This window comes from Mauremys reevesii, linkage group 3 (genome assembly GCF_016161935.1).
Source record: "Mauremys reevesii isolate NIE-2019 linkage group 3, ASM1616193v1, whole genome shotgun sequence".
Classification (NCBI taxonomy): Eukaryota; Metazoa; Chordata; order Testudines; family Geoemydidae; genus Mauremys; species Mauremys reevesii.
Window position 1 is genome coordinate 92,211,252 of NC_052625.1, and position 22,150 is coordinate 92,233,401.

Below are 22,150 nucleotides of genomic sequence, written 5' to 3' on the forward strand. Positions count from 1 at the left end.
TGTATATATTTAGCCAACAACTGCCTGGAACCCCACTGTACCTGGGTGGTTTCTTGTATGATTTTGTTGTGTAAAGAGCAAAGACACAAGCCCTATCAACCAGCTCAAAGGTTTAATTTAAAGCTTAGATAAGCATCCTTTAATGAATCCTTGATAAAGTGGTAAAAGCTATTCCATATCCCTACACTGGTCCTGGGGGGAAATCCTGCCACCCTCCTAGAAGTCTGGCTCCAAATGGCATTTCACCTTGGCTTCCATAGTGTTCCTAGCATGCGCGTTTCTCTGAGAGGCGAACTGCTGAGAGACAGGGTTGGGGAACCAAGTGAGTGCAAGAGGGGAAGATAGAAATGCTCACCTTGTTGAGATTCTCTCAAGGGCCTGACATGGAGGAGCTCGGAGCAACAACAGGAGGCAGCTGTGGAAGAAAGCAGGTTATGGGATGAATAGAGGGGAGATGCATCAGTGGTCCTGAGAGACGAGACCCATCCATTTTGCCCTGTTGGTGAGTCAGCCAGCCCTCATCCTTCTCCCTTTGGTGAGGCTGTCACCCCTTGCACTTGAGAGAGTCTAACTCTTGTGCTCCTTTTTCCTCCCTGTGAGACTTTGATCCCTTCTCCTCTCTTCCCTTCCCTCCCCAGAGAGAGGTTGCTCAACTTTCATTTCCATTTGGGTGAAAGAGCCCCATCCCCTCATTTCTCCCATTCAGTTGAAAGCCCCCTATGTTCTCTTTTATACCTCAGGTAAGAAAACATCCTCAGATCTTCTCCCCCTCAGCTGAAAGATGTTTCCCAATGTCTTCTTCTGGTCAGAGAAGCCTCCTTAACTTCTCTCAGCCTTCTTTGGAGTTCCTGGGAATTCCAGGAGCAACTTTTTGACTGATATGGTACATTCCATACTATTGGGATGACACTTGATACCAAAGAGAATGTGGGGTTTTTCCAGCATTATTCTGATAGCCTCCATTATTCTGTTCCAGCTGAGATTAACTATAACTAAGGGAACACATGCTACAAATCCTTGGCAAGTGAATTCACATACCTGAAAGCTTAGCAGCCTTATCCTGTTTTTCTATCATTCTGATTTGGAGTGTTTTGAAATATGTTTACAATTCTGGCCCTAAATTTAGAAGCAGACTGTCAGGCTACTAGAAATGGGAGGTATTCATATACTACAGTGGAAGAATTGGGCATCTAATCTTTTCTTAATGCTGCACTCATTCGCTTATAGCACCAGGAAAGAGATTTAGAAGATCCTCACTCACATTCTTTTACTATAAATTATTATAGCTGGAGCTGGTAATTCCACCTGTAAGTTAGGGCTGTCTGACACTTCCCATTATAAGACCCTGTTTCCAGTTGCTTTTAACACAGGCAAACTTTAACTGTTTAAGGTGAAATTTTCCATGGTGGGTGTCTGGCTCAAGCTGAATATTTTTTGAAACTTTCAGCAACAATGAGAATAGGAAAAATACATTGCTTAGCCCATGTTAAATAAAATGTTACAGCCATTTCACTGAGCAGCTCCAGTGCCTCTGTGTTTTGGAAAAGGGACTTGAAATTTATCAGAGGAGCACTTTTGTGTCAAGGATGTGCCCTTTGCAGTCTCTGTGAAAAAGCACCTAAATTTGGCCAAGTTATGACCCTCTGAAAAATCAAAGTTTGTGCATGTTCAGTAGAGACTCGGTTTGACAGCCAAATCCTCTGAACATTCCAGCTGCTCTGAGCATGCTCCAGTCCAAGGCTGTAATTGCATGTGCAGATGCTGCAGCACCAAGCACAGCAACTGAGAGCAGACTGTGTTGTCTGTGCTCTCAGTGTGCCTCCTGGCAGCACTAAGGCAGCATGGAGGCAGGCTGACAGAACTACAAAGGGGAGAAGAGTTAGACCAAGGAGCAAGGGCAGAGAGCATAGATTGGGACAAGGAATTTAGGAGGAAGATTGGAACTGGGAGCTGAGAGGGGGATTAATCAGTGCTGTGTAGTGCAGGAGGCTGTTGTTTGTTGCTCTCATTTGTTGCAGAAGTTGGCAGGAGTGTAGTGAATAGGGTGACCAGATGTCCCAATATTAGGGGCTTTGTCTTACATATGCAACTATACTTCCCCTCCCCCCCACACAAAAAAAAACCTGTGTCCTGATTTTTTATACTTGCTATCTGGTCACCCTGGTAGTGAACGAAGCAGAGGACTACAGGAAGAGAGGACAGTCTCATGGTTAAGGCAATTGAATCATAGAAATGAAAGACCAGAAGGGACCTTGAGAAGTAATCCAGTCCACTGGGGCAAGGCCAAGTAAATGCAGCCTGTTCTTAAAAATCTCCAATGATGGGGATAGACAATCTCCCTTGGAAGCCTATTCCAGAGCTTAGCTACCTGTACAGTTAGAACGTTTTTTCCTAATATTTAAACAAAAATCTCCCTTGCTGCAGATTAAGCCCAGGACTTCTTGCCCTACCACCTTCAATGGATATTGTTGGAATTATTATTATTTATGCAGGGTATTACCACCACACTAATTTAACCAAAATAATTTAAATGCAAAGTAATGCACATTGGAAAACATAGTCCCAACTATACATATAAAATGATGGCATCTAAATTAGCTGTTACTACTCAAGAAAGATCTTGGAGTCATTGTGGATAGTTCTCTGAAAACATCCACTCACTGTTCAGCAGCAGTCAAAAAAACTAACAGAATATTAGGAATCATTAAGAAAGGGATAGATAATAAGACAAAAAATATCATATTGCCCTATTTGGAAGCTCTGGTGCTTGTTTTTTATGATATAATATCTGAATCTCTATGTAAAGGCTAAAGCAGTAAGCATGTGTATAGTCACTGCCACTCATTTATTTCTGAGTTGGAGACTCTTTTTCAGAGGAAGAGTTTACTTTTAAAAGTCAACAAAATTCTTGCTTCAGGCTATTGTACGTGATGCACAGATCTGATGACATGCTGTGTTTTAGTGCACAGATTTAGGCCCTGGCAATTTTCTGGCTGTTTTTTCAGGGGGTCCAAAACTGTGGTTGAAGCATTTGGAGGATTGCTGGGTTATGACACACACAGTGGAAATGAATACACAGTAGGTATTTTCCTATGGCATTTGAAAATACCTACTGTAATTTATTCATTGAAAAAGTCCTTAACCCCAGACCTTAGCACCTGAATGCCTGAAAGAACAGTTTGAGTTAGTCTGGATGACCTTGTGGTTTTCTCCTAGCCCTGCATTGTTCCTATAAGGATCCTCCCCACTGTTGTAGGAACATTGAGTAGTGCACAATGTTTACAATTCCATTTGGTGGTTAATGCAAATCCCAAAAGAGGAAAAATTATGTTATAGCTCAGGGACACAGGCCATTATGTAATGGAACTAAGCGTGTGCTTAAAGTTAAGCATGCACTTATGTGTTTTACTGTATGAGGGCCTAAACAAAGGAAAACAAACTAACTTAGTCCCTCATCCTCAGAAGGATAAGACTGCTCTGGGGCTGTACAATTAAGGATCTATCATTAAGATCAGCATTAGGGGGTGCTAGAAAATACTTTTCTGATTGAAAGATTATCGTGCAAGGTTGGGTGTTTTACATTAGGGCTTTTCCCCACCCCTTCTTCATGGAGTTCAGTGCTGGAATTTTCTGACAACTTAATTTGAATGAAGCGGTTTCCACTTTTGAACCTGAATGCAGTTCCCACCTAGCTGTGTTTGGAGGTGGGGTTACGCCTTTGGTTTCTTAGGAGAGAAAGTTCAGAGATGATTTCACAGAGCTCGTTTACTGGATTTCTGTTTGACATAAGGATATCAAAGGAGCAGTAATACAGTGTGGGAGGGAGCATTTCCTGCCCAAACAATGTTACAATTGCAATTTTTCAGTTACCCAAGTGAAGAGAGAAGAAAACCCTACAGAAGAGAGAGATCCTCCTATTTACATAATATAGTTTAAAGAACTAATTTTACCAAAGCTGAACGTATCTACAACTTAAAATGAGTCTTGGACTACAAATGGCCAAAATTCTTTACAATACCATTCGTAGTAAAACAGGAGCCAAATGCCCATATTAAGACAACATGGCAACTATACTAATAATAAAAATCAAACCTGTACAGCATAGTGAGTCTGGACACTGCCAACCTTATTTGGGAGGGATAACTCAGTGGTTTGAGCATTGGCCTGCTAAACCCAGGGTTGTGAGTTCAATCCTTGAGGGGGCCACTTAGGGATCTGGGGCAAAAATTGGTCCTGCTAGTGAAGGCAGGGGGCTGGACTCAATGACCTTTCAAGGTCCCTTCCAGCTCTAGGAGATTGGTATATCTCCAGTTATTACCTTTATACACCACCACTTTTATTTAGAATAATTTCATACAATTAACTCTTTTTAATATCATTACCCACATCACATGACCTCATGCCACAGATTCCAAAAGATGCACTTTTCAAAACAAATAAGACCTTTTTTCACCCAACCTCCCAACTACATACGGTCTACACATTTTAGTAAATAAAAAAAAAATTAGCAAGGAACTAAGGGAGGAACTTGTCATTTGTATTAGACTGTAAAGTATGTCTTTGGTGCTGTTTGGATTAAACAGTCAGACTAATGGACTTCCAGAAAAATATCAGAGCAGATCCTCAGTGAATGTAAATTGAAGTTAACAATGAAGCAATGACAGCTGATACCAGCTGAGGATCTGTCCCACAGAACTTTTCTACAAACTCACTCGTTAAGCATTTGGAATGGACTGTTTGTTTTTAAGGCAGTAATGGCCAGCAAATTGATGGATGCCCCAATGTTCTCCAAGCCTCAGTCAATGTTTATATTGATTTTCAGACCCACCTCCCAGGTCCTAGAGTGCAGCACAAACCTGCTTACACAGATTTCCTTTCTAACTCCTGCAAATGTTCCATTTTTTCATATGCTCAAGGGGCTTCGCGTTAGCCTGGTGTACAGCATGAACCCTGCTGGTTTGCAATGTTTGTTTTACCTCTTTTAGCATCCTCAGGGGCCACTTAGTTTCTGTAACCAGTTCACAGAGCCGCTCCTCCCCTCCATGTGTGTGTACGCGCAGCTTGGTACAGTATCTCCTCCTCATTAGCACTGAATGTAATAGTTAGTCAAGTGTCCCTCTTCAGTTCCAGCTTTGTCGTGCACCTGTAATTTAGTTCCCCATAAAGTTGGCTAAATATACCATGTCTGGCCCATGGTCTCAGAGCACAGTGTGAAGGGGAAGCTACAACAGCAACATTACTACAAAGAATGCGGTGAGTACAAGAGAATCTGCACTGAAACTTCTGTATACTGTGCGTCTTACCAGGGACATAAATATCAGATCATAAAAAGAAAGGAGAGAAACCTGTGTAAAAAACATCTTTCCTAGCCAAAAACTAAATTGCTGTTAATTCAGACCAGTTTTAAATAATAATTATAGCTGCTGTGGCTTGTGACAGAATAAATATTGTGAGTTACACCCAGATCTTCAAATATGACTTAGAATTTTTTTCATTAATATTAAAATGCAGTTTTTAACTATATGACTCTGAAAATACTTTCTGATGCTCCTAACTAATTTTGTACCATGTGGCTCAGTGTTGTGTACAGATACAGCAGGGTTATGCTTTGGGTACTACACTACAAAACCTTCTTTCATTAAAAAAATCCATAGAAGTCAGATGTCTGTACATTTGTATTGTCGGTATGTGCTATCGCCCACTGCTTCTCAGGAGATAGGAGGCTTTTGGGTGTAGAATTTAAAGATCATATTTGTTTATGCTTCTGCAAATAACAGTAGGTTGATTGTTCAAGCAGGCAAACAGCTTGTGCGGTAACAGCACCCTGGAAAAAAGCATATGCAATGGAAAACATATTAGTTAATGTAGAGTGAGGGTTCTGTTTGTTTTTTCTTTAGCTAGAAGGTCTGTAAAACTTTGTTGTAAGAAAAACGTATCAGTGTGTTAACATGATGATTTACTGTTAGCACTGGGCAACATCACCTGAGAGCCTGATCTAGGATCAGGATCAGACCAATAATTTCCAAGGGATTTCTCAGCTGCAGCACAAGCAGTTCTCTCAGCAAGAATAAAAAGGGTCTATCATAGAGCTTCATAGATTTTTAAAGCCCAAAGGCTGGGCACTAAAACACAGAATTTCATCAGATCTGTGCATCACGTACAATAGCCTGAAGCAAGAACTTTGTTGACTTTTAAAAAGTAAACTCTTCCTCTAAAAGAGAGTCTCCAACTCAGAAATAAATGAGTGGCAATGACTATATACATGCTTACTGCTTTAGCCTTTACATAGAGATTCAGATATTATATCATAAAAAACAAGCACCAGAGCTTCCAAATAGGACAACAAAAACTAGGACGGGAATTACATGCCAGCTGATCAGCCCTTTTGTTGCTGCTGCTGTTCTTGGGAAGAAACTGTGCAGGCAGAAATGAACATGTCTTAGAAGAAAAGTGTTGATTGAAAAAGGTAAGCAGTTTCCACTCAATCTAGAAAGAATTTTTTTTTGGTTTTGTTCAAAGTTTTCCATGGAAAGCTTTTTTTGTAAAATGGAATTAGTATTTTTTTTTAAAAAGGGGGGCGGGGTCTGGTCAAAAAAAAAGAAGATAATGAAAAATTGTTTAGTCAAAAAGTCATTTCCCCCTTCAGCAAATGACAGAGGTCACATGACCCTGAGAGGTAAAGGAGGCCTATGCCCTTCAAAATGGCAGGATTCCCTTTAACTCTTACTCATGGTCCTTACTCAGGCAAGACTTACAATGGACTTCAATGAGAGTGTTGCCTGAGTGAAGATGTCTGGATCAGTCCCACAGATTTGCGCACACAGCTCAATTTACCATTATGGGTTACCAGTATCTCTCATGCATCCGACGAAGTGGGTATTCACCCACGAAAGCTCATGCTCCAAAACTTCTGTTAGCCTATAAGGTGCCACAGGACTCTTTGCTGCTTTTAGTATCTCTCGTGTTATTTTTTATAATTATGTGTATTGCAGTATCCATAAGGGAACAACTGAGGTCAAATGCTGTCCCAGAGTCATTCAGCCTGTGAGTGGGACTTGAAATGTACATTTCAGGACTGTCCTACTCAATTGGAGATGGGTAGTCACCCTAGACACAATTGAGGTGAGAACAACAAAGGAGACATCTGTGGCAGATCTCATCTCCGTTGCTGGAGTTTGTGTGAGTCAGCCAGTCTTGTTTCTCACTCATCAGTGCAATTCTGTTGTGCTTGGCTTGCACAATATTTCTAAAACTTTTTTTTAAGCCTAACCTAAACGTTGTACCTTAACACACAATTCATGCTGTTCCTCATTGAGAGATTCAGATGGTCATTGATTTAGACTATCAGTGCCACACAACAGGGAATATCTTTTCCTCTGTTTGTAAAGCTGTGTACATCTAAACAACAATGCTGGAGTTCTTAACATTCATTCTTTTATGCTTTGCCCTTCACTAGCTAGGACACTATGTAGGTGAAGTGACCAAAGGTCATGATGATCACTTTAAGAACAGCACTAGCATTGACAGTTTGAGAAAAAAAAAGTATTCTTGGATTTAGTTCCATCATTTTTTACTTCCTTATACCAAACAGAGGATAACAGCAAGTATGGTATTGGTGGGATGTAAATACTGCCCGTAAAAGGAAGCCTTCAGAAGTGGAGGATTAAGCTTAACATCTAATAATCTTCACTTTGCCATTTGACGCATCTATTTCATGTAGCGCAATTCCTTACGCTGTTATTGTTTTCCAGTTATGGTTTCCTTTTACCCTACAACCATTTCCTCCTCCCTCTCACTCTTCATCAGATAAAGGAAAGGTAGATGGGAAAGCCCAGAAAACCACCAAAGCAATGCAATCAGAAACCATTTCTAAAATCTTCAAGTATATTTTCCTTCTTCAATCCTGCAGCAGCAGGCAAAGCTCATTCTCACAATCTTATTGCATTACAGCATTAGACTGCTCCTTTTCGGTACTGCCTGGTGTAAGGGGTAGTGTGCAACTGCACCAAGAAATAATTGTGACTCAGACAGGCATAATTCCCTCCCTGCTCCCGACCTAGGTCCTGGGGGGGGAAATTAATCTACTGCTGCCTCTTATGAATAGCAGATTATTTCCTCTGCACCGGCTCAGCTGTGCTCGCTGTACAATGGGCATATGGAGCCAAGGCTCTGACAATTTCTAGCCCCTCTCTGCCCATCCCCACACATCTGCACAGTGTGGGCAGCTGGAGTAGCAGCTTCACAAAGCCTGAATTCCTTCTCATGCTGATGTGGTGATCTGGGGAGGCGAGCAACGAGGGTCTTACCTCCAAGACTACCTCCTTTAGAATAATGGGCAGAGAATTCCTTCATTTAGTCCTTTTCTTACATTTTTCTGTTTGCTTTCCCATCCTTCTATGTTTATTTTTCTATACTTCCATATGAACTACTTTGGAGATCACTAAGTAGTTACATAGTTAATAACAAATAGCCTTCATTTAAAATATCCTTGCAAATTTTTGTTTGACTTCTTGTCCCAGGTGAATAATCTCTTTTGATTGGTAAGTTAAATATCATTTGATTTTGTTTACCCACTACTGCCCCACATCATCATCATCATCTGTCACATTGATATAATACAATAATTAATATAATAATACCATTCCTTTTGCCAGAGCCGGTGAGTTTTCATAGCAATTTTGGAAGTGGTTTTAAAAAAAATTAAGGCCAAGATTTCCAGAAATGACCAGTGATTTTTGATGACCAACTTGAAACACCTGAAAAGAGGCTTGAATTTCAGAAAGTGCTGAACACCCACCTTCTGAAAATCTGGCCCCATAAAAGTGTCAGGTTGGCCACCCAACAACTGAGATCCCTCAAATCACTAAGCACTGTTGAAAGTCTTGCCCTAAAACTTTTGAAGAAGATTCTCACTTGCAAAGGTTTTGGGAGAGAGAGTTAGCAGTGTTGTATTTGTGTTTACAGAATTGCATTTGTTTAATCTAGCTAATGATGAATGGCCACACATCCATTTTTCAGTCTATTAGTCAAGTAATATTGGAGGCCAAAGCTGTGAGCTCATGAATGAACTGCTAGTTGTACTTGCTTGCGGCTTTCATAAGAGCATTATTGGTAACACATGCGTTAGTCACTCAGTGCATTATGTCCCTTTGCAATCTGAGCAATAATAGGAATCTTTGCAGTCTCTCCTAGATATTCCTAGACATGTTCCAGTCAAGTAGTTTTTTGCGTGCAGCTTGCCTCATGGAAGCCTGATTATATGAGAAGTCAGCAGGTGGCTGCTAGAATTAAGACATTAGGCAGCATATATTCTGGTTTAATTAAATGGTTTGCTCCCAAGGAATGGACCTGAAACTCTTTCATTCAAATGTTAACATTTTTCTTGGGTATTACATGTTGCTATGTCTCCAAACAGAGTTTTACAAGCTAGACTAAAAAGTGGAGGAGTTTAATTCTCTGGGGAGGAAGGAAATCATTTCAGAATTCAGAAATTAGTTAAGATACAGTGTATATTAAAATATGTGGAACCAAATTGTCCTCAGTTACACCACTGTAACTGAAATCGCTGTGCAATCTTCATTTGGCCCTCTTGTACAAATGCATTATTCATTACATGATCACATGCTATTTGTTCCACCAGAGGAATGGTGAGACTCCAGAATCTTGAGTTCCATTCCAGGTTCTGGATGGTAGTGCGTTCTATGGGGTATAGGCCTTTCTACCCTGTTCCTCCCAAGCCTGGTCCCATCTCCCATCCCTTCCAGCCTGTTCCTGTCTCAGTCCTGCCTCTTCCCCCTACCCACTCCTCATACCAGTATCCTTGCCCAACCAGTCCTAGTCTCCCACTCCAGGCTCCCTGTTCAAGCCCCAGTCTTTCCCTCATGCTAACTTTTAGTCCCAGTCTCCCTCCCTGAGCTGCTCATCCAGACTCAGTCTCCCTCCTTGCCACTGGCTCCTTACTCAGCCAGCTCAAGTTCCCATACACACCCCTTGGCTCCTCATGCAAGCCATCCTATCCTCACATAGCATCCTCTAGTCTCCTTCCACAGCATACACATACCCCAGGCTGGATCTCGTCCTCTCTGTATTCAAGCCAGGCTGTTGCCTCCTTCATGCTGCTTGATCACCCGCAGGGGGAGCACTGAGAGCACAGAAAAGAGTCTTGTTGCTCTGGGATCCTGTGCCAAATGCCAAAGTTACCTGCAGATTCATAGGTTCCAACGCCAGAAGAGATTATAATCAGACCTCCTGTACACCACAGGCCATAGAACTTCTCCACAATAACTACTAGAGCATGTATTTTAGAAACATCCCATCTTGACATTAAAATTGTCAGTCATCATGGGGAATCCACCATGACCCTTGGTAAATTGTTCCAGTGGTTAATTACTGTTGTTCCAATGGTTAATTACTCACTGTTTAAAAATTCACATCTTATTTCAAGTCTGAATTTGTCTAGCTTCAACTTCCAGCCATTGAATCATGTTCAAGTCCAGTCATAGGTTGCAAGTAATGTGGGCCCATGGTGCCTGTGCTCCACCAATATTCAGGAACCCAACTCCACCAATGTTTGGACTTATATTTTCAGAGCCATCCCATCCATAGGACGGACCAGGGCAACCACCCTGAGCTCCACACTTTGGCGGGGGCATGCTTCAGGGAGATGCAGGGTCCAGGGCAGCCTGGGAAGTTAGCAGGGGGCCTGGCGCCAGCAGCAGCTAGTGACCTGGCCCCAGTCAGCCCTGCTCCACCCTCACTGCACCCCTCCCCCTAGGCCTCCTCCCCATCTCTTCCAACCCCTGCTCTGGCCCCTCCTTGCCCCATTCTACCCTTCCCCAGCCCTCCCCCTTTCCAGATTCCACCCCCTTCCCTGCATGACACTGGCAGGATGAGGCAGAGCACAGCGGGGTGGGCTGGGTCACTCACTGCTGCCAACACCAGGCCCCACCCAGCCCCCTCCCCAGGCTGCCCTGGACCCCGCATCCCCATGAAGCATAGGGGTCCCCAAAGCGCAGGGCCTGTGGCGATTGCCCTGGTCTGTCCTATGGATGGGACAGCTCTGCTTGGACCCATTCTGGGCACCACCAAATATTATGCAAATCTGGTGCCCATGCAAATCCTTGCATCAAAGCCTGGAGGTGCTAGAGCTCTTTAATGAACACTTGTGTATTTTTCCCCTAATCTCCTTCTCAGAAATGGCTGAACCATTTTTGCTGAAACACCACCAGAAAATATCAACTAGTCCAACACTCCGCATGAACATTAAGCCTGGAACAACACTGAAATGACTGCTGGTTTAGTTCCCAGACTTCATAGCCAACAGCCAGTTAGCTGCCAGCATTCAGTAAGATGGAATCTTAACGTTGTAAATATTCTACAAGTATCAGTATTTAACACAGAAATAAGTTAAATGTTGCTAGAATATGCAAATCTCATGTTGTCCATTTACTTCTGTAAGTCAGCTGAGAACCACCTCTCTTTTCTCTTTAGGAAAAAAAAATTAAACCAAAACTCAAACTCCTGACAGTCTTATTTTTGTCCAGGTCCGAATTTTGCAGCTGGAACCCACCTTTAGCGTCATAGAATTGTAATGGTTTTTTTAAATTACCAAAATAGACACATTTTACAAGCAATAGAAAAAAAACAAAGAACATTGGGAAGGGGGGGTATCATTGATGAAGATGAGTGATACTGGTGGTGAAGTACAAAGGACTGGGTGGCATAGGATCTAGGATCTGCAATCATCTCTATGACAGCCTCCCACCCTGCTTCTCCTGTGCTGAGCAAAACTAGGCCAGAAGGGAGAATTTAACCCTAACATACTATGTGATTTTGATATTTCTGTGTTTGATTTAAACTTGACACTATCCTACAGCTTTAGTGTTCATTTAAGTTTCATTGACATTAAGGAAAATTTCTACCATTGCTAATGCCCATTCAGATACATCAGCATTAGCCATGTTAGGAGCTTTAATGTAGACAGCGCTCTGGCAACTGGTTTCAGCACTGTGTCAATTCTACTTGTTCAAAGTCTAATCAACAAGGTGCTGGAACAGGCTGCAGGGGTCAGAAAGAGCTCCAAACAGCATTAACACCAGTGCACTTCAATTGGTGCTAACAGCTCTGAGAATTTTTTGTAAATTAGATTAACAAGGTTTTAGCCATTCTAAATGGGGGGAAAAAAATCAGACTCTTTGGGGGCTCGATGAAGCAGTGATCTACGTTGACCTTAAATGTTTTCCATATATGTATTAATGCCATATACACATTGCAATGTCACATTTTCAGGATAGCAGCACCCATATTTCCCCTGGCTGGTCCCTCAAGGGCACCCAGTTAACGTTTCTGGCTTCCAGATGTCACCTCTTGGGTAGAGACCTACATCGCTCTCCTTTCTGACCAGAGGTGTTAAGGTTGCATAGCTCCCTGATCTACACTGAGATCCCCAGCAAATCAGAGAGTCTAAAGGCCGGTGCCTCTGCTTTGCTTTCTCTCCAAGGGCTATGACCAGCATATTGCCAGCAATTAAAAGTTACTACGCAGCTCTGAGCAAGCACATTTAATCTCAAGATAAAAGCATTACAGAGAAAAGCATATAGAAACAATACACAGATTTAAACACACATTAAACATACCAGAAGCCACCCATCAGTCCTATGGGCCCTAGCAAGTTAAAAATCTTTCCAATCTTTCCACAGGGTTGTGGCTCCATTGGACAGAAAGTCCCTTCTGTTTGCTGGATCAGAAAGAAGGCCCTGAATCACTACAAATGCAGCTTTAATGCCAGAAGCTCTTTCTTTAGCTGTTGGTCTCTGGAATACCCACTTTGAACCAGTACGTAAAAGCTTCCCCAGGGGGTGGTACCTCTCTGGAGGGGTTTACAACCTGAGTGATTCACCTTAATCACCCCACCCCCCACCTCCATTGTGCTTAGTTACTGGTAGAGCTGTGGCAACCTCCCCCCATGGACCTGCACACCCTCGTGGGCCCATAGTGATATATATACCTCAAAGATACTACATGCTGCTGTCACACCCAAAGCCTCCCCCTTCCTAGATTTAGTCCTTTACTGCTTCATTACGTTAGATCCCTGACCTTTTTCATAATAAGATTTATTTTCCTCACTAGGGAAAAAGGCCTTGAACTGCAGGCTCCACTAGGCACACCCAGGGCCATGCTTAACTTTTCTCCTGTGAAGCAGGAGTGCTTCCACTACACAGAGAGGCCAGTCAAATCCCTTTCAAAATGAGTCCTTCCAAACAGCAGTTCGTTTCAAAGCCTCTTCAGCTGCTCCTCACTCTCCTGACCTTTCTGCTCAAGGATGGAAGGGAAGAGGACATGATTCTGTGATCTGCCTCACACCCTCTGTTCTCAGTAAACTCAATGAGAGTTGAGGGTAGTCAGCACTTTGTGGGATGACTCCATAAGTTAGTACGTTACTTAGAGATACATCTGCTAAAAGGTGAGTGACAGAGGAAGTTATGAGGGGCATGAAGTGAAATGGAGAGGAGGGGAAAAAATCTTGTCCAAGTAAGGGGCAGGGTACAGTTGCGCTATCCCAAGAGCTGCAGGGCAGGAACCAAATTGTGGAAGTCCTGCTCCCTGGCTCCCTTTCCTGCAGGGCTGGTGCAAGGAGGTTTTGCGCCCTTGCGCCACCCCCCCATGGCAGCTAACCACACCCACCTGCCCCCCCACCAGAGGAGCCCCCCTGCAGCAGCTAACTCAGCCCCCCACCCAGGGATCCTGCTGCCCCCCTAGGGAGCCCCCCACACACACACACAGCAGATACCCCCCCACGGCAGCTAACCCCGCCCAGGGAGCCTCCCGTGGCAGCTAACCCCGCCTGGGGAGCCCACCCCAGCTCACCTCTGCTCTGCCTCCTCCGCTGAGCACGCCGGCGCCACTCTAAGTTGCCTCCCCTCCCAGGCTTGCGGCGCCAATTGGAGGAGACTTAGAGTGGGGACTGTGTGCTCAGTGGAGGAGGCAGAGCAGAGATGATCTGGGGCAGGGAGTGGTTCCCCTGTGCACACACACACACACCCCCGTTGCCCTCCCTGCAGGTTGCCCTCCCTGCGCTCCCCACCCCAGCTCACCTCCATTCTTCACCTCCTCGCCAGAGCAGGCTTTTAGGCGCCCTCAACCACAAGGCACCCTAGGTGGCCTCCTAGTTTGCCTAAGTGGTTGCACCAGCCCTGCTTTCCTGGCACAGTTTTACTTCCCCCTCCACTCTTGCTCAACTACACAGGCCAGTCAGCAGAAGTGGGAGACTGAGCCAACACTCCTCCCACTCTCGGCTACCTGAGGAAATAGAAACCTGTTCTCTTACCCCAAACCCAGAAGCAGCATCTGGTGATGCAGGTAACTCAAGCAGGAGTCAAAGGGAGTTCTTTATGCTCTCACTTCCCAGCTTGAGCACACAGCTGGGCTCATAGTTGTGCCCTTAGAGATAGGCCAGTGCAAACCCATCACAATTCAGAGCCAAATCTGAATTTCCCCAACATTTTGGGGGTTTCATCTCTGGGTTTTAGCTCATGCCCAAAATACAACTTGAAATATTTGTCTGTTAATCTTTAGCTCTATTTACTTTACTTGGTAGCTCAAACAGCATCAATAAAAAAGAATGATTAGCTTTCAACTGATTCAGGGAGAGGAAGCAAATCAGTTCTTTATAGTTATTAATTTTGTCTTCCCCCCCCATCACCATTTTAGTTAAATCTGCAACACAGTGTGTTTAACTAGCTACTGGTTTTAACCTCTGTTTGTCCAAACTGGCGTGAACAGGAGGGAAGTTGTGTTAAGTTTTCCCAGACACAGGAAAAACCTCCCTATGCTTTCATTAAACAGATCCTGAAAAGGTTCCCAGTCTGTATCGCCATCTTGATTTATTGCAAAGTTTGCCAGCAAAGAGAAATGCAGCTTCACACCATCTGTAGTTTGTCAGAAGGTCAGAATCAAACACTACACCTGGATTTAAAGGCAGGCTTGATAATTTTAGAGAAAACAGTATTGACAGTTTTATAAGTTAATATAGGGTTAATCGAAACTCATTATAAGTTAATGTAGGGTTAATCGAAACACAAATTCATAATCACACCTTTGTATTGGTTTTTCAAGGTTTGTTTTTGTTTTTGTTTTTAAAGAATCTATAGGAAAGGTCTTATTTCCACTAGGGTGTTAGCCACCAGTGTAGCTGCACCAATGCAAACTCCCTAGTGTAGATAGAATTTGCGCCAGAGTAAGATGCAGAAGTACAAGCTGTACTGTATCTATGCTATGGGTTTGCACTGGTACAGCTACATCACTAGCTAAAATCCCAGTGCGCACAAATTACAAGAACACTTTCTTGGACCATCTTCAGCTACTAACGTTTATAGAAACAAGCATGCATCTGCCCACTCTACCATGAGTGTTATGTGGGTGACAATAGCGATGTCACGCATTGTGCTGTAACAATAGGTGGCTGACTTTTTAAGAAAAATTAAAAATAACAGGAAGAGACACTCGTAATAAGCATTTTGCATATTTGTACTTATTTCTTATATTCAGGCTATATATTTAAGGTATTTGAATACAAATTTCTGCAGCTGAAAGTATTATGATACTAAAAATAAGGTATAACTATTAAAATTGGGACCAGACCCCCATCTGATCTTGATGGAAGTACATAAATTTATACCAGTGGAGAGTCTGGCCTTCTAATGAAATGTTCCATGGTCTCAGAAATATTTCTCATTCTAAAGATGGGTATTTCTACAGTTTATACTGGGATTTGCAATATATCCTATCTTTCTAGTGTAAATATTTCTTCATGGAAGTATATACCAGTACATTTAACTTCAGAAACTGATACATTACTATGCAGAACATTTATGTATTAAACATACTCAGCCAGATTCACCAGCATGCTCTGCCTTGCTTTGGTGACAAAGCAGCCATAAACCCCATTTAGCCATCCTGTTGAGATGGGTTTACAACTGCTTTGAGTCACACGGGCCATTCTACCACATGGTTTCAATGGGCTCAATTCTCCACTGCCTTACACCTTGCACAGTCATTGACCCCTGTGCAACATGAGTGTCAGATGCTTCCAGATCAGAATGGTGGCATTGGACACCCCTTTTTCATAACTGCAAACAACTACACAAGGTAGAAAGCAGAAGAGAATCAAGCCATTTATATTTGAATTTATTGATCTGAGTCTGAGAGCCTTTGTAACTAGTTACCATGTGCTCTAGACCAGCGCGGGGGCGGGCGTGGCTGGTGGGGCCCCAGGGGCGGGGCGGCATTTGGCAGGCATGACTGCGGCGCCGCGCGGTCCCCTCTTCGGCTCCCTCGGCTCGGCTCCAGGCCGCGGGCGGCTGCGGTCCGGGCCGCTCTCCTGACCCTGACGGGACGATGGACCGCGCGAGCTGGCAGAGGAGCCAGGCGGGGGCCAGCTGCGCGCGGGAAGGACATGGGGGCGGCGCAGCACGCGCGTTTGGGGGCAGCCTACTGTCTAGAGCCGCCCCTGGCTCTAGAAATCAAGCTCATCTGTTATTACTTGCTCATACACAAGTTCAGTGCATCAGCACATGTTCACCACATATAGGACAATACTAATCATATACAGAACAATCCCCATGTGAATGGATCTTTCATGAGTTTTGTACAGAGCACACACACGGTCTCTGGTTTAAATTGCTCTCTGCAGAATTTCATCCCTCACACTCACATTATGCCTGATCAGCCCAAAGCTGCACTAGAGGCTTGTAACAGAGCAAACTTACCAGCCAGCACATTCCCCTCACAGTTGGGTGTTATGTTGCAGCAACTCTGCCTCCTTTTCCTCCACAAGACAGTTTGTCCCTGCAGCGGGCTGCCGCTTCTCACAGGGGCAGCCCAAAGCCAAGTCATTCATAACCTCCTTCAGTAGTAGTAAAGAAGCCCACAGGCCAAAAGTCCCACATCCCTGTATCACATCATGAACATCAGCCCTGGCCTGTGCCCTTTAGTCCTTGCCCCCTTCCTCAGGGGGGCTTTTCTAGTCCCCTTCCTAGGGCTGGTAGGGAAAGCCAGAGCTGCCCCCTTCTCAGTTTTCCTGTCCAGGGTGCTGCATGTAAGCAGCTAAAACCTGTTCTGTACAAGCCCTGGCTGCTTCCTACCTCTGCCTGTCTACAAGCACCTTTCCCAGAACTACATATTCCACCTCTCTCTCTCTCTCTCTCTCTCTCTCTCAAAGCCTGACTCCTCAAACAGCTTCAGGCCAATCTACTGCAAAAGCCTTCTCTTAGCACTTCCCAGCCTTTCTGGTAGCTCCCTAGAATCTCTTTACCCCTGCTGCCCTGAAGGTAGAGTACCATATATACTCCCTACAGTGGCTGTCTCCTTTCAGTCCTCCCTTGTTAGCCCTACAGTCTTTCCTTCACAGGAACAATACACTCTGGTTCTCCCCACCTGGGTCTAATTGTTAATTACTTGTCTCCCTTCCAGGTGCCACAGAATGGTTCCCCTTAACTCTATCACTACCATTATGAGGTTTATACACCCCATCACAAAGCTGTTTAGAGCCAACTACCCGAGGAAAGACTATCCACCCTGGATGTCTCCAGCAGGCTCTTCTGGAACATGGAAACTAGAACTGCTTGTGGTATCAGGAGCAACAAGGAATTCAAATAGAGCTGGACAAACTTTTCATCCTAATAATTTATTCACCAAAAAAATGCATTTTTCAGGGCACTAAAACTATTTGTGAATTCAGAGAATTATTCAGCAAATAGTTTTGGCTGAAAAAAAGTAAAAACAAAAATTTCATAAATATTTAAATGGTTTATTTCTACCCAAACTAAAATTTGGAGGGCTTTTTTATTTGCAAAAAAACAAAACAAATACAAAAAAACTGAAACTTCTGAAAACTTCTAAAAACTTTTGAAAAACTTCAAACTAAGCAATTTTTTTCAAATGTTTTTGGTTCAGCCACTGAACCTAAAAAAATCTATTATTTGCTCAGTTCTAGACTCAAACAGCTTTGAAAGACACTTATTCCCTTGGATAGTCCTCTGTCGTGTACATTATTCCTTAAATAACCATGTTCTCTGGAGCTTATATTAGCATTCATCAGGCACACTATGCTGCCTGTTCTTAGTGGTAAAGCACAAGAAGCAAGCTCACCACAGACCAGGACACTGTGACACACCAGCCCCAAGGGGCACCAGACCCTGCTATAACAACAGATGCAAAACCTACATGTATATCTCGATTACTATGATGATCAATACCCTCCACAACACACCGTTCAAGGCTCTTAGTTCTTACACATGCCTATTCCAGCACGTGGTGTACCTCATCCAGTGCACCAAATGCCCCAGTAACAACCATGGGTGAAACCAGACAGTCATTATGCTCTCCAATGAACTCGCACAGGAAAATGATAAGACAAGAACACCCTATCACCCGTGGGTGAACACTTGTCACAAAGCCATCACACCATGTCAATTCTCTCCTCATCCTCAAAGGAAACCTGAACAATGCCTTCAAAAGACAAGCCTAGTAACTTAAATTAATAACTCTGCTAGACACCAAAAATCCTGGGCTCAACAGAGACACTGGTTTTATAGATCATGCAACAATCTGTAACCCGCTAACCCTTCAGTATAGACACAACCTGCACCAGTGGGAAGGGTTCTCCCATCAGTGTAGGTCAGGGGTTCTCAGACAGGGGGTTGGGAGCCCTCAGGGAGTTGTGAGGTTATTACATGGGGGTCGTGAGTACATGCCTGCCAGCTCGCTAGTAAGTCTGCTGTGAAAAGTGATATTAACGAACATATGAATACCACTTTTCAAAGTCCTCCAGCTAGCTAGCAAGTCTGCTGTGAAGTCTGTGCTAGTAAATCTGCTATGAAAAGTGGTATTAACAAACATACAAATACCACTTTTAGAATAGCGTTAAATATAAATGTGTTTTTAATTTATGGTGGGGGGGTATCACAGTCAGAGGCTTGCTGTGCGAAAGGAGTCGGCAGTACAAAAAGTTTGAGAACCACTGAGTAATCCACTTCCCCAAGAGGTGGTAGCTATGTAAATGGAAGAATTCTCTCATCAACATAGAACTGTCTGCACCTGAAGTTAGGTTGGCTTAACTATGTTGCTCAAGGTGTGGGTTTTTCACACCCCTCGAGTGATGTAGTTAAGATGACCTAATTTCCTACTGGTTTCAGAGTGGTAGCCATGTTAGTCTGTATCAGCAAAAACAACAAGGAGTCCTTGTGGCACCTTAGAGACTAACAAATGTATTTGGGCATAAGCTTTTGTGGGCTAAAACCCACTTCATCCAATGCACGGAGTGGAAAATACTGTAGGCAGGTATCAACACATAGCATGGGAGTTGACCCCCCACTTGGTAAGGCAACTCCCATCTTTTCATGTGCTGTGTATTTATACCTGCCTACTGTATTTTCCACTCCATGCATCAGATGAAGTGGGTTTTAGCCCACGAAAGTTTATGCCCAAATACATTTGTTAGTCTCTAAGATACCACAAGAACTCCTCGTTGTTTTTGCTAATTTCCTACTGTAGACCAGGCCTCTGATTATTTCTTCCAGACCTGAAAAGAAAAGCCCTGTGCAGCTTGAAAGCTTGTGTCTTCCAGAAGTTGCTTCAACAAAAGATCTCACCTACCTTGTCTCCCTCAGATAATCTGTAATGCCAGAGATCCACCACTAAGGGGCACTCAGCTGCTATCCTTTCCAAAAGTCCACTCTGACAGATTTCCTATTTTATTGCTAGATGTGTTCCTTTTTTCAAAAGTTCTGTAGCTCACCTCTTCTGAAGACTTTGGGCCAGGTCAGTCCAGTCCAGGCTGTCAATGGAATTGCACAACAGAGCTGAATTTGACCATTTGTGAGTGATGTGAAGCTAGGGTGACCAGACGGCAAATGTGAAAAATCAGGACAGGGGTGGGGGATAATAGGAGCCTGTATAAGAAAAAGACCCAAAAATCAGGACTGTCCCTATAAAATCGGAACATCTGGTCACTCTATGTGAAGCTGGTGCTTAGACATCAGAAGAGTCCCTGCTGTACCGTCTTGGGTCTAGAAAATACCAAACAGCAGCCACAGTATGAAAACAAAACTCTTTTTAACCCACATTTGGATTCTACTGTTAACAACCTGCAATATTTCAGCAAGTTTTTTCAAGGATGAGATCAACGCTATGAGGTGAGGGAGAGAAATAGAAAGCTATTTGATTAGGAGAAGCTATCATTCCTTTGTCATCGGTGCTCTTTCATGTATGGATGGATTTGAGGATTAAGATTTAGGAGCATTATGAGAAACCACTTAATCCTATTGCCCATTTTCCTACAGGGCATGCTGTATTTGAATGCTACTCATTCAGGGGTCAAATCCCTCTCCCAGTATTGGGTTTGTCAGAAAGCACTGATCAGGATGATGATGAAAAATGATAATCAGCTTATTCATTTGATTTCAGCAGATCAAGAACCTTGCTCACCATTGAAGTTCAGCACCTTCATTTGTATTCAGCAAGGCTGTAAGCAAGCCCTGGTCATTGTCAGCCAGGTATGTGTTTCTTGTTCAATGTACCTAGTGCATATAGAAATAATCTAGTACTAAGGATCCAGGACAATATTAAATGGCTTGAATATCAGAGACTGAGACCATGTCTAAACACAGGAATAGAGGAATTCCAGGCTACTATCAAATTAACGCTGATTCCCTTGTTGGCTTTGGCAAGTCACTTTCTTGCTCTATGCCTCAGTTTCCCATCTATAAAAAGGGGGCGGCAATAGTTTCTTGTCTCACAGGTGCTTTAGTGAGGATTAGTTAGCTAACAACTATAGATTGGTTAATGGCTTTTCCTTTCAGAAAATTCTGAATGTTTCTTTTCCTCCTTATTTCTTCTCTTTACAAGTAGCAAAGCCACTGGAACAGTGGCTTATTGTGTCTTGATAGCATGTTATCCTGCAATAGTCCTGATCCAATGCCCACTGAAATCAATGCAAAACTCCCACTAGCCTCAGTGAACTTGGATTAGGCTCCTAGTTAAGTCATTTTATCCATTAAACAAGTTCATGATAAACAGAGGATCTCTGTGATCTGAATTGCAGTTAGCACACTGGATCATATTCTGTTTCACTATAGCTCAGGCCCTAATAAGCAGGCCAAACTGAACTGTATGTTGTGCCTGTATAATACTGTCAGTCCAGGTTCCAGGTGTGCTCATTATATGTGAAAGCAGCTACCTAAATAAAGTAGGAGGGAGGGACTACCACCTCCGAGGAGTTGAGATAATATACATTCAGGTACTTTACCATCCCTCACTCAGGGCTTAAATGTAGTGTTCTCTATGCCTTCTGAGTTAATTATTCCTTAATTACATCTCTCCTCAGAACAGGTGCATCTCTGCCTTCACTTTCCTGATGTGAACATCAAAAGCTGTCAGATTTTACCAGAAGGGTTTATTTTAACACATTCTTCTTTCACTGGCAACATTCCTGAGTGAAGTCTTAATAACAACCCTGTTCTACTCCTCCACAAGTCATCATTTCAGAACACAAAATTATTGTGCAGTTCAACAATCTGAAGGGTACATGTATTTCTTAAATTCTAAAGAAGTGCCCATGAGTCATCTGCTTGTTTTGCTATGACATGGTAACTTACTAAGCCTTCACCTCCTGTTTTAACATTGTACTAGAACCCATTGATGTGAGCAAAGACTCCAGACTGTTGGATCTCCAATTTCAGGATCAGAGAGAATAAAAACTTTGTTCATGAAAGTTATAGCCATTCTGGGGCATGATCTCCCTGGGATTTACAGATAGATCCCCTCTTTTTGTTTCAGTGACAAGCCTCATTTATCTTAACCCTACTTATGTCAGTCATAGGAGGATATGGTGACATATGTACTGGTGTAAGTAGGTAATTTGAAGATCGTACCTGTCCCTTGGATGGATTTACAGATGAGGGGGGAGCACTCATGGAGGATTACCCCCTCCACACACACACCACACACAAAGGGCCAGACATAGCTGGAGCCCCTGCACTCTCCCAAGTGCAAGGACTGCTTCCATTCAATGCACCACAGACAGTAAGCCATCAAAGGTGATGTGAAGGCTGGAGGAGGTTGGCCATGCCCCGTTCTCCTCTGCTTCTGAGGT

At 43.3% G+C, this 22,150-nt stretch overlaps 1 long non-coding RNA gene across 2 annotated transcripts in view; it reads right to left on the bottom strand.

Moving 5' to 3' along the window:
* Positions 1-17,397, bottom strand: part of LOC120402202 — a 34,000-nt gene extending 16,603 nt beyond the window's left edge. Inside the window, exons 1-3 of one of the 2 annotated variants that reach the window (XR_005597056.1) lie at positions 16,767-17,397; positions 4,977-5,824; positions 356-415 (exon numbers count right to left, since the gene is read on the bottom strand). This is a non-coding gene — a long non-coding RNA (uncharacterized LOC120402202). Of the gene's footprint in view, positions 1-355; positions 416-4,349; positions 5,825-16,766 lie in introns of those variants that run through there. The other variant, XR_005597055.1, reaches the window with a different exon arrangement.
* Positions 17,398-22,150: the final 4,753 nt, after the last annotated feature.